This window comes from Marmota flaviventris, chromosome 1 (assembly GCF_047511675.1).
Source record: "Marmota flaviventris isolate mMarFla1 chromosome 1, mMarFla1.hap1, whole genome shotgun sequence".
In the NCBI taxonomy this organism is placed as follows: domain Eukaryota; kingdom Metazoa; phylum Chordata; class Mammalia; order Rodentia; family Sciuridae; genus Marmota; species Marmota flaviventris.
Window position 1 is genome coordinate 6842102 of NC_092498.1, and position 13889 is coordinate 6855990.

Consider the following 13889-nt stretch of genomic DNA (forward strand, 5'->3'; position numbering starts at 1 on the left):
TCCTGTTTGAACCTACAAGTGCCTCGTGGCGGCTCGGTTATTTTGTGCCCAGCCAGACTGCGGCACTGTGTGACTTTCATGACCCATCAGTTCTGGGTGGAGGGGTCAGATTGAGGGAAGGGTGTTCTAGTGAGGTTGGATATTTCAGATTCCCTAATTTATTTGGTAGGTAAGGAGCTGGGATCAGGGCTGTTAACCAGACATCATAAAAGAAAGAGAGGAAAAGACAAAGAAATTGAAGCAGGAGAGAGATGAACAGATAAGTGGTGGGAAAGTAAAATACAAGGTTTGGAGGGAAAGAAAGAGGTAGGAAAAGGGAAAGAAAAGGGAGAGTTTCTACAGATAGACACTAACTTTCCTCTTGTCCCGTTTTACTCCCTTACTTTCATCCACTAAGATGATGTAGCTCCTACTTGTCTCATGGCTGGTCTGTGAAGTTTGCCGGTTAATTTTTCCTTCTAGGCAGTGCTTACTTCTAACTCAAGTCATCCTTCATGCGTTTCCTTCCACTTGCCAGTTCCTCCTAGTTAGACAACTCTCCAAGGTCTTCACATATGTAAGTGCTGACATTCTTTAGTGGAAACAGGTCCAGGGAAACCTCCCCAGCAATGTGCCATCATTGGTTGATCCCCCTCTGCCTGTCAATCAGATGACACTTCTTGGACTCATGTCTCATATGTGTTGGTTTTGTCTTCACAGAAACACATGAAGACAACTGAGGATAAGAAACCAGAATGGTTTCCTCTTTTACCTCCTTACAGTGTCCTCTGCTACATGACAGTCACTTCAGAGAATTTCAACTCTACTTGAACTTCACAGAAATGGCCCTTTCATCTTAGTAATTCCCAGAGGCACAGGAAGCAGTAATATGAGCTCCTTGGCAGAGTGGCTGTGCAGCAGAACAAGCTGTCCCAACACGTGGGCTGTGGGTCAGCAGCAGCAGCATGAGCTGAGAACTTGGTAAAAAGCTCAGGCTCTGCCCCCAACCTACTGACAGAAACTCTGAGAATAGAGTCCGCCAATCTGTCTTCCAATAAATCCTCGGGGTGAGTCTGATGCATGTTAAGGTGTGAAAAGCACTGGGGATAAAACTTGTTTGTTTTTGCCAAAAACAAAAGACTGAAGTTTTAGTTTAAACGACTCACGAACAAGGGGACAGATATTCCCAAGAAGGGGAATCCCAGTCAAACATGGGTCCAGCTGCTTCCACACATATGCATGGGTGCACCTCCCACCCCTATCCCACAGTTAAGTCCTAGGAGAGTCTAATCCTCAATATGACCAGGTACAGGGTCTTAGGAAAAGATCGAGGGTCAATAAAGAACATGGGAGTGGTGAAACAGAAAAAAATATTTTAATTGCAATAAAACTTTCATTCAAAACCCAATCAGGATCCTATAAGGGATAAAAGGTACAAAATAACAGGAAGACCACAGGAATAAAACCCACATGAATCACTGTGGCATCCAGTTTCTATTCACAAAGAAAAAGCTCTAGTTCATTCTTTTAATTTTTTTGAAAAATTCCCGACATTCCAGAACTAAGCTGAAATGAATGAATAGTGTACTTTTACATATTCCATCACAAACAGAAAAATTGATGAGCCATAAAAAATGGGGAGAAGCTTATAAAACTAAATATGGAGCTCAGCCTTAACACTTGAACAAAGAAAGGAATTAAAACACTTTCATTGAAAAATCATGAGTGGATGAAGAAAAGTGTGTAGAAACTGAAAATTTGCAAAATATTTAAAACCTGGAATCACTGACTACTCAGAAACTACACAGATGAATCATGTGTGGTGGTGAACAGCAGAGAGGGATTAGGATGAATCTGCCTTGCTCTAGTGGCTCCCCATGCCACTGTCTCCAAGGAAAGCCTGGCATTGATTAGATACTGAGCCAGGCTAGGGCTGGCAGCAGATCCAGTAACCTGCCTATCAGTAGATCCTTCCGCTGGGCTGGCACTTTTGATTTGTACCCCAAACATCAGATGGATTTCATTGATTTTTGGCTCCTTGACGCCTGATTACGCAGCCAATCAAGTTGGAATGATGAATTCATGAGAAATAGTCTGAGCAGATACATCCCAACCTGCCCAAAGTTCTTCCCTCTGGAGAGCTGGATTCATTGCCACTGAACACGGTATTGACGTGTCATAGGACAATGAGACTGTGCATTGCCAATTGGTGCAGCTTGGTTCAGTCTGGCTATGGAGTGGAAGACTGTCTTTGTATGGTATAGGCCTCTAGAGGTGTCCTTCCAGGTCAGGATTGAAGCACAGGGACAGGGTGGTGTGGAGAAAGCTCACAGTGTCCCTGCCTATGCTGTACCTGCAAAGATGACTGAAGAACCTGACAGCTTGGGCATTTACGGGATGGTCACGCCCTTTGGGGGGACTCCAAGATGACCACACAGGCCTGACTGACACACTCAGGGATGGATTGCTGAAGGCCAGCAGTAGTGACGGCCTGCTCAGTTGATGGGGAGCACACCCCTGCCACCTGAACTTGAGCCCTGGACTCCCTCTCATTTCCTTGATCTTGCAACCACCTTTTCCAATGAGAGAGCCACAATGACTAGTAGAGACCACCAGCCTCAGAGTGACCCAAGTCTACTGTGCTATTGGTCATAGAGTTGCTGATGTCCTCTACCAATTTGTCCATAATTGTCACAAAGGTTTTGAAGATGGCATTAGTGGGTTCGGACCAAGTGATCATTCTCACAACAATTCTCTTCTGAGATGTTGACATGTGCACCACTCTCCCCGTGCATCTTCTTAACTGATTCTCCTTTCTTTCCAACAATACTGCCAACTTCCTTTCCACACATAAGTAGTCGAATGGTGACAGTGACATTTATTCACCTTCAGTCACACCTGTGTCCATGTCAAGCAAGGTTATGGGGAGCAGGACTTTGAGTGGTCAAGTCTTTGGTCACTGTTGTGGGTGGAAATCAAAAACCGCAGGGGTGAGACAACTGAGGGGGAGAGGGGAGCAGGGGGGAAGGAAAAGGATGGGAGTTGGGAAAGGAACAATGGGGCAGGCGGAAGGCGAGAGGGGCCTTTGGGCAGGTGGAAGAAGAGGGTTGGAGGAGATGGAGGAGGAGGAAGGGGAAAGAGCCCCGGGGCTCACTGCAACTGCTTCAGCTTCTGGCTCTGCTGGTCTGGGCTGCAGCTCTTTTATTTTGGCTCCTGTTTCAGAGCTTTGGTCCATTGTCAGCCCATGGCCCTGTGGCTTTGGGCTGTGATGGCACAGTACATGGTGGCAGGAACACATGGCAGAGAAGGCCTATTCACCTCTGGTGGCCAGGAAGCAGAGAGAGAAACAAGAAAGGGCGGGGGTCCCAAATCTCCTCATGCTCCCCACGACCTAACTTCTTCCTTCCAGTAGGCCCACCACCTCCCAGCAGCACCATAGGCTGGGGACCAGACCTTCAACACGTAAGTCTCTGGGGGACACTTCTCCAAACTACAGTATTCTTCCTCTGACCCTGAAAAATCTCATGTCCATTACATAATGCAAAATGCATTTGATCCATCTCCAAGAATTCCCAAAGTCTTAATAATTCTACCATTGCTCACACCTCCAATTTTAAGGTCTCCTCTGCGACTCAAGGCAAACGTAGTTACAAGTCCCTGTAAAAAAGAAAAGAACAAATTAAATCTTTCCAAGATATATTTGCACAGGAAAAACAGTCCCCTCCCAAAAGAGAGCAAAAGGAAAATAATGCGTAATGGATCAAAACAAGACCAAAACCCAGCAGGGCAAATATTAACTCCTATGGCTTCATGTCTGGCACCCGGGGAACACAGTGCTGTGACATCTACTTCCACAGGCTTGGGCAGCCCCACCAGCCTGACTGCCTGAAGCTCATATGGCCACTCTCTTGGGCTGGCTCTGCTGGCTGCCTGCAGCTTCCCTCGGCAGATCTTCCACATTCCTAACATCTCTAACCTCCTGAGGCCTCCACTGTAGCTTCAGTTTTACACATCACCCTGTCTATGGGATTCTAACCCTAACATATATTACCTGTTCTCCCAGGCTTTCCTTTAATCTTGGAGGCAGTCTCTACGACCCCATAACTCTTGATTCTGTATGCCTGCAAAACCAGCATCACATAGACAATGCTAAGTTTTGTCACCTGTGTGAACTGTCCCTGGATCTGCTCTCACTATGGCTGTAGTGGCTTTTCTGAGTGCCCTGATGGCTGAGCATGGAGAAATAAACCTGGGGAAACAATTACCTAGGCAGCCCTGTGCGAGCAGGCTTCCCTGGCACTCTCTTCTCACATAAAGTATTTGAAAAAATGTACTTTTACATCCTTGGCCCTGTGATGGGGGGGTCTTGCTGATTCCTGAGATGCCCTCAAGACATATTTCCAATAGTCCTGGTGCAAAGTCATTGGCTTTATATTCTTTCTCCTACCTCTGGTTTATTTGTACAGATATTACAGGATGACATCAGCCCCTGCAGATAGGGGGCTGGGGGTCACATCAGTCCTTCTGCCCTCTCATTCACAGACAGAGGCCTTTACTATGGAGACTTTATGGGGATCTGGGCACCTTTGGGAACCTATGTACCTTTGGGAGCCTGATCTGGAGCCTAGGCCTTGATCTTTGAGTGGCAGAGCTTGCAGCCCTTAGTAGTGTGGGCACAAGCATGCTTCCTGAGCTTGGGGTGGGCAGTGCATGCCAGTTTCTTGAATTACTTATATATTATGGACATAAATCCTTTACCAGATGAACCATTTGCAAATATTTTTCCCATTCTGTGGGCTTTCTCTTCATTCTGTCATTTGCTGTGCAGAAGCTTTTTGGTTGGATATTATCTCATTTGTCAAGTTCTGCTTTTGTTTGCTTTGCTTAGGAGTCATATACAAAAAATCATAGTCTGTACCAATGTCTTCAAGTGTTTCCCATAAGCTTTCTTCTAATAGTTGTGGAATTTCAGGTCTTTGATCCATTAGGTCTAACCACTAACCACTTAGGTCTTTGTTCCACTTTGATTTGATTTTTTTGTACAGGGTGAGAGATAGGGGTCAAGTTCCAATCTTCTCCAGGTAGAGACCTAGTTGTCCAACCAAGAAAGCTGTACTTATTTTTCTTTTTTTTTTTTTTTTTTTTTTTTTTTTTTTTTTTTTTTTTTTTTGGTGTCTTTGTTGAAAACCAGTTGACTGTAGGTTCTTGGGTTTATTTCTGGGGTTTCTATACTGTTCCACTAAACTGTGTGCCTGTTTTATGCAAATACCATGCTGTTTGGATTACTATGATTTTATAGTATGTCTTAAAATCAGGTTTTGTGATACCTTCAGATTTCTTCTTTTTGTTCAAGATTATTTTGGTTATTCAGGGCCTTTTGTGCTTCCATATGAATTTTAGGATTTTTTTTTAGTTCTGTGAAGCATGTAATTGATGCTTTGATGGGGATTTTATTGAATCAATAAATGGATTTGGGTGGTATGGACACTTTCACAATAGTAATTCTTCCAATCCATGAACACATTAGGCATTTCCATTTTTTGAGGGACCTTCATTTCCTTTCACATTCTTTCACTTCTATAGTTAAACTTATTTCTAGGTATTTTGGGTAGCTACTTGAGACACAATTTCTTTCATTTTAATGGATGATATTCAATCCCTAGACCTTGAATAGAGGTTATTCTAGCCCAGGATCTGTAGTGTTAGGACTTCAGAGCTTATATCTTTTACAAAATACTGACCATTCAAGAGTAATGGGCTGCAGATTACAGCAGAAAGCCTCCCAGAGGACACCCAGTATTTAAGGATTTGAATGGGTAACTCTTCTGCCCAGAGACTTTGGTCTTTTTCAGTTCCTTTGACCTCCTCTATGTGTGCCGTTTCATCTGCCTGACTACTATCCTGGTGGAAAATGTTTACTCATAAGAGAGGACTGATATTTCAGGGTGAGTGGGCAGCAGGCACATGTTATGTCAGAGAGGAATTTCAGCATCATCAGATCATACAGGGTAAGACAGTTCTCTGCTCTCCCGGAGGACAGATCTTGCCTCAGGAGCAGCCCTGGATCTTGTGGTTTCCCTTTACATTCTAAATTCAAAACAGTTATTTTTCACACTTGGCAAAACACCCCAAACCAAGTTCTTCTCAAGACATAGTTGAACTCAGAGAGAATAAAAATAAAAATGAAAGAAACTTTCATGTAGACCGGTTGAAGGGGGAAAAGGTCTTGACAAGGTTCTGAGCAGAAGAAAGAGAGTAGGTGAGAACCCAGTGAGATCACCTCAAAGGGTCAAGCCAGGGCTCCTCTCCAGCTCAGTTTGACCACAATTGCTCTGTTTGTATGCACTAAAAGGATGAGGTGGATGGAGAGGCAGAGGAAGCAGAGGGCCCCAATAAAGCAAGCAGAATTCACCTCATGTAAAGCACATGAGGGAGAAGGCTTTTGAATCCATAATTCACATAACACACATAACCCATCTCTGACCATGACATACCTCAGTCCAACCCTGCAGCAATTTTCCATTTTCAGTAAGAAAAATTTCAGGATCCAAACATAAAAATAAGTCCCTGTACAAATCATCTGCCTATATCTGCAACATTCCTTCTGTACAATCTGACTTGTACAGAAGTCCAATTTAGGAGCTAGCCATCCTTGACTTCCTTTAGGATCCAGCCATCCTGGACCTCCTTTGGTTACCTGTGCGCTCCCTGCCATCACACTGTATATTCTGTTTCTTCTTCCTGGAAACACTTGTAATTCCACACAGAAGCTGGAGCTGAACAACTAGAAACTGGCTGTGGTGGTTTATTTAAGGGGGTACATCAAAGGCAGGAATAAGGTTTCAGGGGTGGAATCTTGCTTCATGGTGTCTTGCAGTCAGCAGGCTGACTGGCATCTTGGCAGGTCACCCCCTTCTCAGAGGGGCTGTGTGGGACCTGGGCAGAGCCTGAATAGGGTTCACAATGTCTCTGGGCAGTCTGCCAGAGGAAATGTCCCCTGGAACTTCTCAGACACCAGATTCTCCTATTCATTAGGCTGTGACGCCGATATGGTCCACACACTGATGGCTCTCGACAGGGGTATATATTTTGTATCTGGCAAGTGGAGTCTCTCTCTCTCTCTGCTTCCTTATCATCATGAGAGCCACTTCCCTCCACCACTGTCTTCCACATGATGTTCTGCCTCACCTTGAGCCCCTAGGAATGGAGCCTGCTACCTACGGATTGAGACCTCTGAAACTTGACCCCCATGTAAATTTTTCCTCCTCTACAGCTGTTCTGGTTGGGTCTTTTAGTCACAGCAGTGAAAAGGCTGACTAAAACAGTTTATTTGAAAAAAGTCATGAAATTTTTATACATCAAATTATAATGAATACAAATCTATAAAATCATGGTGAGAAGTGAACTGATTATATAAACTTTCCTGTGGGAGAATTATAAAAACTTGGAAAAAACTATATCTATATAAAGATACTGAAAGCATGTAAAAGTAGACAAATGAAGAGAGTTTTTCTTAAAAAAAAAAAAAAAAAAAAAAAAAAACCCTGCAGGTATTTCTATTAATATTGGGCAAAAAGGAGCCTTGCTTCTATTTAGCATTTAGTGAGCTCCTAACTAGCAAGGTAAGGAAAAAAAAAACAGGTTTGAGCATTGATAAGAAAGAAAAATAATTTTCAGACAGATTATCAGAAGTAAAAGTAGAGCAATGGGTCTTAATACAAAAATCAACATTTTAAAAAGCTATGGCACTTCTATAGTCTGACAACAAACAAAAACCAGAAAATTAAAATTAAAAAAATAAATGCCAGAAAGCTTCCTTGTGAAATCAAAATGGCAAAACAAGGAGCAGAATTACACCCTCCTTGCCCCATGTGAAACAACCCAGAAAACAGGCAAGATGTGTAAGATAACGGTGCTCAACACACTGAACATCAGGTAACAAAAGAATCATCACTGAGAGTCAAAAACAAGGCAAGACCACAGCTGCCCAGGTTCCCCCTTGAGTTTCCCCAGCCACAGCACAGAGACAGAGAGTCTCAGGCCATGTGACGACTGCCAAGGCCTCCTGACTCCTGGTGTTCCTGATTTTATAGACACTCCTCACTGGAATGTGGAAGGGACCTGCAGCCCACTTCTGACCTGCAGGCGGTGGCGGACTTGAAGGAATGCCACTCCAGTCCAAGTCCACCTGGCTTCAAGACCTGCTCCCTCTCCTGCTGGCAGGGAAAGCATCTCCACACTGAAAACTTCCTGTGGACAGGGCCAGTTGGCTAGGAACTGTAGGTGGTCTCTAAAACTTGAGTGTCACCTCCAGTTAACAGCCAGTGAAACAGCAGAGTCCTGCGTCCTAGAGCCACACAGAAGTGAATTCTGCCACTAACCGGAGGGTGCAGGTCTTTTCCCAGCCATGCCATGCATAAGGCTTCAGCCTGGCTGCAGCCTGGGAAAACACCAAAGCAGAAAATGCAGCTAAGCTGAGCTAAACTGCTGACCCACAGAGATTGTGAGATAGAGTATGCTGTTTTGGGTTGCTCTGTTTCTGGTAGTTTGTTCTGCGGTATTAAAAAACTAACGTGTAAAGGGGAGAGTCCAGCAGAATCCATGATTTGAGATGATGATGCTGGGATTCTGGAAAGACAGAAGTGGCCAGAGTTTACAGAACAGAGTATGAGGAGAGGAGAGCACTGTACAGAAAGAGAACTGCAGACACCTGTGGAGAGGGCCCTTGAGTCTTCAGTGCAGTACTGATCAGCATGTGCATGTGATAAAACTCCCTGTGGTCAAGGAAAGAACCACCCCAAGATGTTAAACCAATGAGAACAGACAGTACACCTGATCTTAACCAAAAGGCAGAGAGGCAAACACTCAAAAGTGTTAGAGGAAATAGTGTCCTGAACTTATGTGGGAGCAGGAAAGACTTCTGTCTTACCAAACATAAATGCTTATGATTTATGGGGCATTGAGTAGAGTGCACAGAAGACCCGTGCCTCAGTGACAGGGAATAGTTAGTCCAAAATTGAAAATTTCTCAGGTCTGCCTAAAAATATTGAAAGCAAGGCCTAAAACATCAAACTATTTCCACATAACTCAATACATTCCAGGAAAAAAGTCCAAGAATATTTATAAAAGTACAAAAATATTTAGCACATATCATGGTTGAAGCCAGATGCCTGGCATTAAATAAAATTACCAAACATGAAAAATAACACCGATTAATCAAGAGAACGTGATATCAACCAAGATCTAGCATAAATGTTAAAATAAGCAGACAAAGGTATTGAAACAATTAATACAGGTGTGAAATATATGGTCAAACCATTAGGTAGGGAAACTAAAGACATAAAGAGACTCAAATTTAACTTCTGGAAATGAAAACATGATATAGATGTGAAAAGTACACTGCATAGAACTACTAGACTACTAGAAAAAGAAAAACTTAGTGAATTTGAAGACAGAGCAATACAAACATTTTAACAGAGAAAACATAGAGGAAAAAACAGCCTCAATGGGTCAACCCCAAGTAGACCAATGTTCAAAAAACTGGACTCACTAAAAAGAAAATATATTAACAGAAAAAAATGTCTATTAAAAACAATGGCCAAAAATCATATAAATTAGAAAAGAACCATAAACCACACTCCCAAAAGGGTCAAAACACCTCAAGCAAATAAAACACAAAGAAATCTATGTAGAGGTACATTGTAATAGCTTTCTCAAAACTAGTGATAAAGGGAAAATCTTTAAAGAAGCCAGGGATAATATATATCTTGCATTCAGAAGAAAAAGATAAACTTGGCAGCATTTTTTTTTTTTTTTTGCAGAATTAATGTGAGAGAGCAGACCTGAAAAAAACATTTTTAAAATATTGGAAGAAAATCTGTCAAAATTAAATGATCTTTCAAAATTATTTTTCAAAAATGAAAGCAGATATCTTTGCAGATTTACTAGAGCTAAAAGAATCCATCACTAGCAAAAATGAACTATTAAAAAAGTATTCAAGAAGGAGAATGATATCAGAGAGAACTTTGGATCTATACAAAGGAATTAAGATAATCAGAAATGGTAACAACATGGATAAATATTTAGGATAGTTTTCTTATTAGTTAAATTCCTTTAAATATAATTGACTTGAAGCTATAATAATAATATAAAGTGAGATTTACAATATATGTAAAAATAAATTATATGCAATGATAAGACATAAGTCAGAAAAGGACAGATTATATTATTTAAATATTTATACCTCTACCAACTGGATTGCCTTGGGTAAAAAAAAAATCTATCTTCTCTGAATCTGTTTTCTCACCTGGAAAAGATAGACAATGAAATTATTATTTCAGAATTAAATGAGGTCATCAATGTAAAAGAAAATTATGCTCTATGTTCAGCAGTATTTCACTTAAAAGTAGACTGAGGCCAGTTGAAAGTATTTTCCCCAAGCCCTAAGTCTACAGCTTCTCCCTGAAAGGAGTTTGTCCACACATCAAGCACCCCAACTTCTACAGCTCCTGTGTTTAATGGAATTCACTGGTAAAGCTCTGGGATCTGGACTTTTATTTGTGGAATGCTCTTTCATTACAAATTCAATTTTTAAACAACACATATTAAGGCTCTTCTGATTTTTAGTATTTTCTCTTATGCTCATTTCAATAAGTTGTTCCTATAAAGGAATTTGCCTTCTATATTAAAGTTATTAGATTTTTTTGCATGAATTAATAAAATCTAATTATCCCCTTAATAGATACAAGAACTACAATATCTTTCCTCTTTGAATTCTGATATTGGTGATTTGTGCTTATCTATTTTTGATCAACCTAACTGGAGCTTTATCAATTTTTTTAAAACTTTACCAATGGGGCTGGGGATGTGGCTCAAGGGGTAGCGCGCTCACCTGGCATGCGTGCGGCCCGGGTTCGATCCTCAGTACCACATACAAACAAAGATGTTGTGTCCGCCGAAAACTAAAAAATAAATATTAAAAAAAAAAAAAAAAAAAACTTTACCGTGATCTAACTTTGATATTCCTGTGTTGTATTTTCTGTATCCTATTTTTTCTGTGTGTTCTTTTTTTAAAATAATATTTTAGTTGTTGATGGACATAATACCTTTATTTTATTTATTTATTTTTATGAGGTGCTGATGATTGAACCCAGTGCCTCATGCACACGAGGAAAACACTCTGCCACTGAGCCACAATCCCAGCCCTACTGTGTGTTTTTAACAGTGTTTTTGCAGAAGTTTTTATTTTTATGAAATCCAACTTATCAATTTTAATCTCATGAACTTGATGTTGGTGTTGTATTTTAAAAGTTATTGCAAAATCCAAGGTTACCTAGATTTTCCCCAGTATTATCCTCTGGGAGTTTTGTAGTTTTGCATTTTACATGTACATCTATGATCCATTTTGAATTAATAGTCTGGAATCACTTGTTGCAAAGACCATCCTTTCTCCATTAAATTACCTTTGCTCCTTTGTCAAAAATCAGTTGTATATAACATAATTATAGTTACAGGTGGATTTAAGTCTATCCTCTTGCTCCTCATTTTCATTACCTAGTCTTTTCTCTGTTCCTCTTTATCTCATTCTTTGGTATTAATTGAGTTCTAAAAAATTATTTCCTTTTATCTCTTTTGGCTCTTTTTTTTAAAAGTGGTTGCTGTAGCACCTGAAGTATTTATCTTTAACTTATTACTCTCTCCCTAGAATATAAAGCACACCACTTCAAATGAAACAGAATCTGATATCAGTGTGCTTCCGTTGAACCCCTACCCTTCTCATTTCATACTGACATTTTCACTTCTTCATGTGTTAAAAACATCACAATAACAGATGTCCATATGTAGAATAATAAACTTGACCCCTATCTCTCACCCTGCACAAAGTCAACTCAAAGTTAATCAAAGACCTAGGAATTAGACCAGAAACTCTGCAACTGTGAGATAAAAATATGGCCCAACACTCCAACATATTGGTACAGGAACCAACTTCCTTAACAAGACACTTAAAGCACAAGAAATGAAACCAAAAATCAATTAGTGGGATGGTATCAAATTAAAAAAGATTCTGCACAGAACCTTTATTTATTTATAAATAACTAGAGCCTTCCTTCTATTTATTCATAGTTTTTTAAATTAGTGATATATATGCAAAATTCAATATGGTAACTTCATATATGTATATAGGATAGTTTGATCAATTTCATTCCCGCCTCCCTGCCTCTTCCTATCCCTACTCCCTCCCCCTCTCTTCCTTTCTTCTACTCCTCTGATCTCTCCTTTATTTTCATGGGGTTACCTACCCCCACCCCCCACCTTATTTTGGCCTAGCTTCCACAAATAAGAGAAAACACTTGGCTCCTGACTTTCTAAGCCTGGTTTTTTTCACTTAGTATGATATTCTCCAGTTCCATCCATTTACCAGCAAATGCCACAATTTTATTCTTCCTTTCGGCTAAGTAAAACTCCATTATATATACATACCACATTGTCTTACTGTTTTATCTATTGATGGGCATCTGGTTCCATAACTTGGCTATTGTGAATTGCATTGCGATAAACATTGATGTGGCTGCACCCCTACAGTATGCAGATCTTACTTTTTTTTTAGAGAGAGGCAAGTTTTTATTATTTATTTTTTAGTTATTGGCAGACACAACATCTTTGTTGGTATGTGGTGCTGAGGATCGAACCCGGGCCGCATGCATGCCAGGTGAGCGCGCTACCGCTTGAGCCACATCCCCAGCCCAATATGCAGATCTTAAAATGTCTTTTTTTCATATTTATTTTTTAGGTGTAGATATCTTTTTAAAAATTATTTTTCAAGGTTAATTTTGCTGAATATAGAAATATTTGTGGATCCATTATTTTTCTTCATCCCTTTAAACATATTTTAATGATTTCTGGCTTGCATTTTTTTTCTTACGAAAAAAGCAGCCATTATTTTTATGTTCTTCCCTTTTGTGTAATGTGTCTTTGTTATCTGCTTGATTTTAAATTTTTATTTCTTTCTTTCTTTTTTGATTTTCAGAAATTTGACAGTAAAGTGCCTGTGTTTATTTTTATTTGTTTGTTTTTCTACTTTAGATTCATGAATTTTTTGAACTTATAATTGAGGATATTCATCAAATTTAAATATTTTTGTTCCTTTGATGTTAAAATATTTCTATCCCATCCATTCTTTTCCAGTGACTGCTTGATATTATTCCAGTGATTTGGGGTGCCATGTTAATTTTTTCAATTGTTTTCCTTTTTGTGCTTCTGTTTGAATAATTTCCCTTGATCTGTCTTCAAATTTATGCATCCTTTCTTCAATGTCCAATGTGCTAGTAGGTCCATCCACTTAAGTTTATTTCAGATAGTATATTTCCTAGTTCAGAATTAAATCTTTGGGGTTTATATTCTGTCCTGAAATTCTTCATTTCTTAGCCCATTATATTTATTTTTCTATGAATTTTTTTTATCATATTTATTATGATTTTTAAGTCCTTAACTGGTAATCCCACTGAATGGATCATCTGTGAATCTCATTGTACTAGTTAATATTCTGATTCTTTTTTCCTGATTCTTCGTATGTCATATAAACTTTTCTTGTATTTCAGACAATAACACTGATATCTGAAGTATGTGCTGCTCTCTTCAGTTTATGTCCTGGGGAAAGCAAGTTCATTTATCTGATGATCAGAGTAATCACCCATTTGCTCTAAAATTTGAGTTGAAACAGTCAAGGCCATGCCTAGGTTAGGGCAAGATATTTGATATCCGTACCTTTGTCACAGCTGGAGGTAGATTTGTAGGAGAAACATTGCAGACTCACCAGTGGATGGGAAATGCTTCTGTCTCTTTAAGTTTTCATCATCAGGCCCTCCCTACCTTCCTGAGCTCTGGGGTCTGAGTGACTTCTTCTGTGAGCT

At 40.1% G+C, this 13889-nt stretch overlaps 2 pseudogenes; both read right to left on the bottom strand.

Annotated features, from left to right (window-relative positions):
* Window positions 1-1384: 1384 nt before the first annotated feature.
* LOC114079711 (poly(rC)-binding protein 2 pseudogene) lies at window positions 1385-10972 on the bottom strand (annotated as a pseudogene).
* Window positions 8674-8841, bottom strand: LOC139702953 (U2 spliceosomal RNA; annotated as a pseudogene).
* Window positions 10973-13889: the final 2917 nt, after the last annotated feature.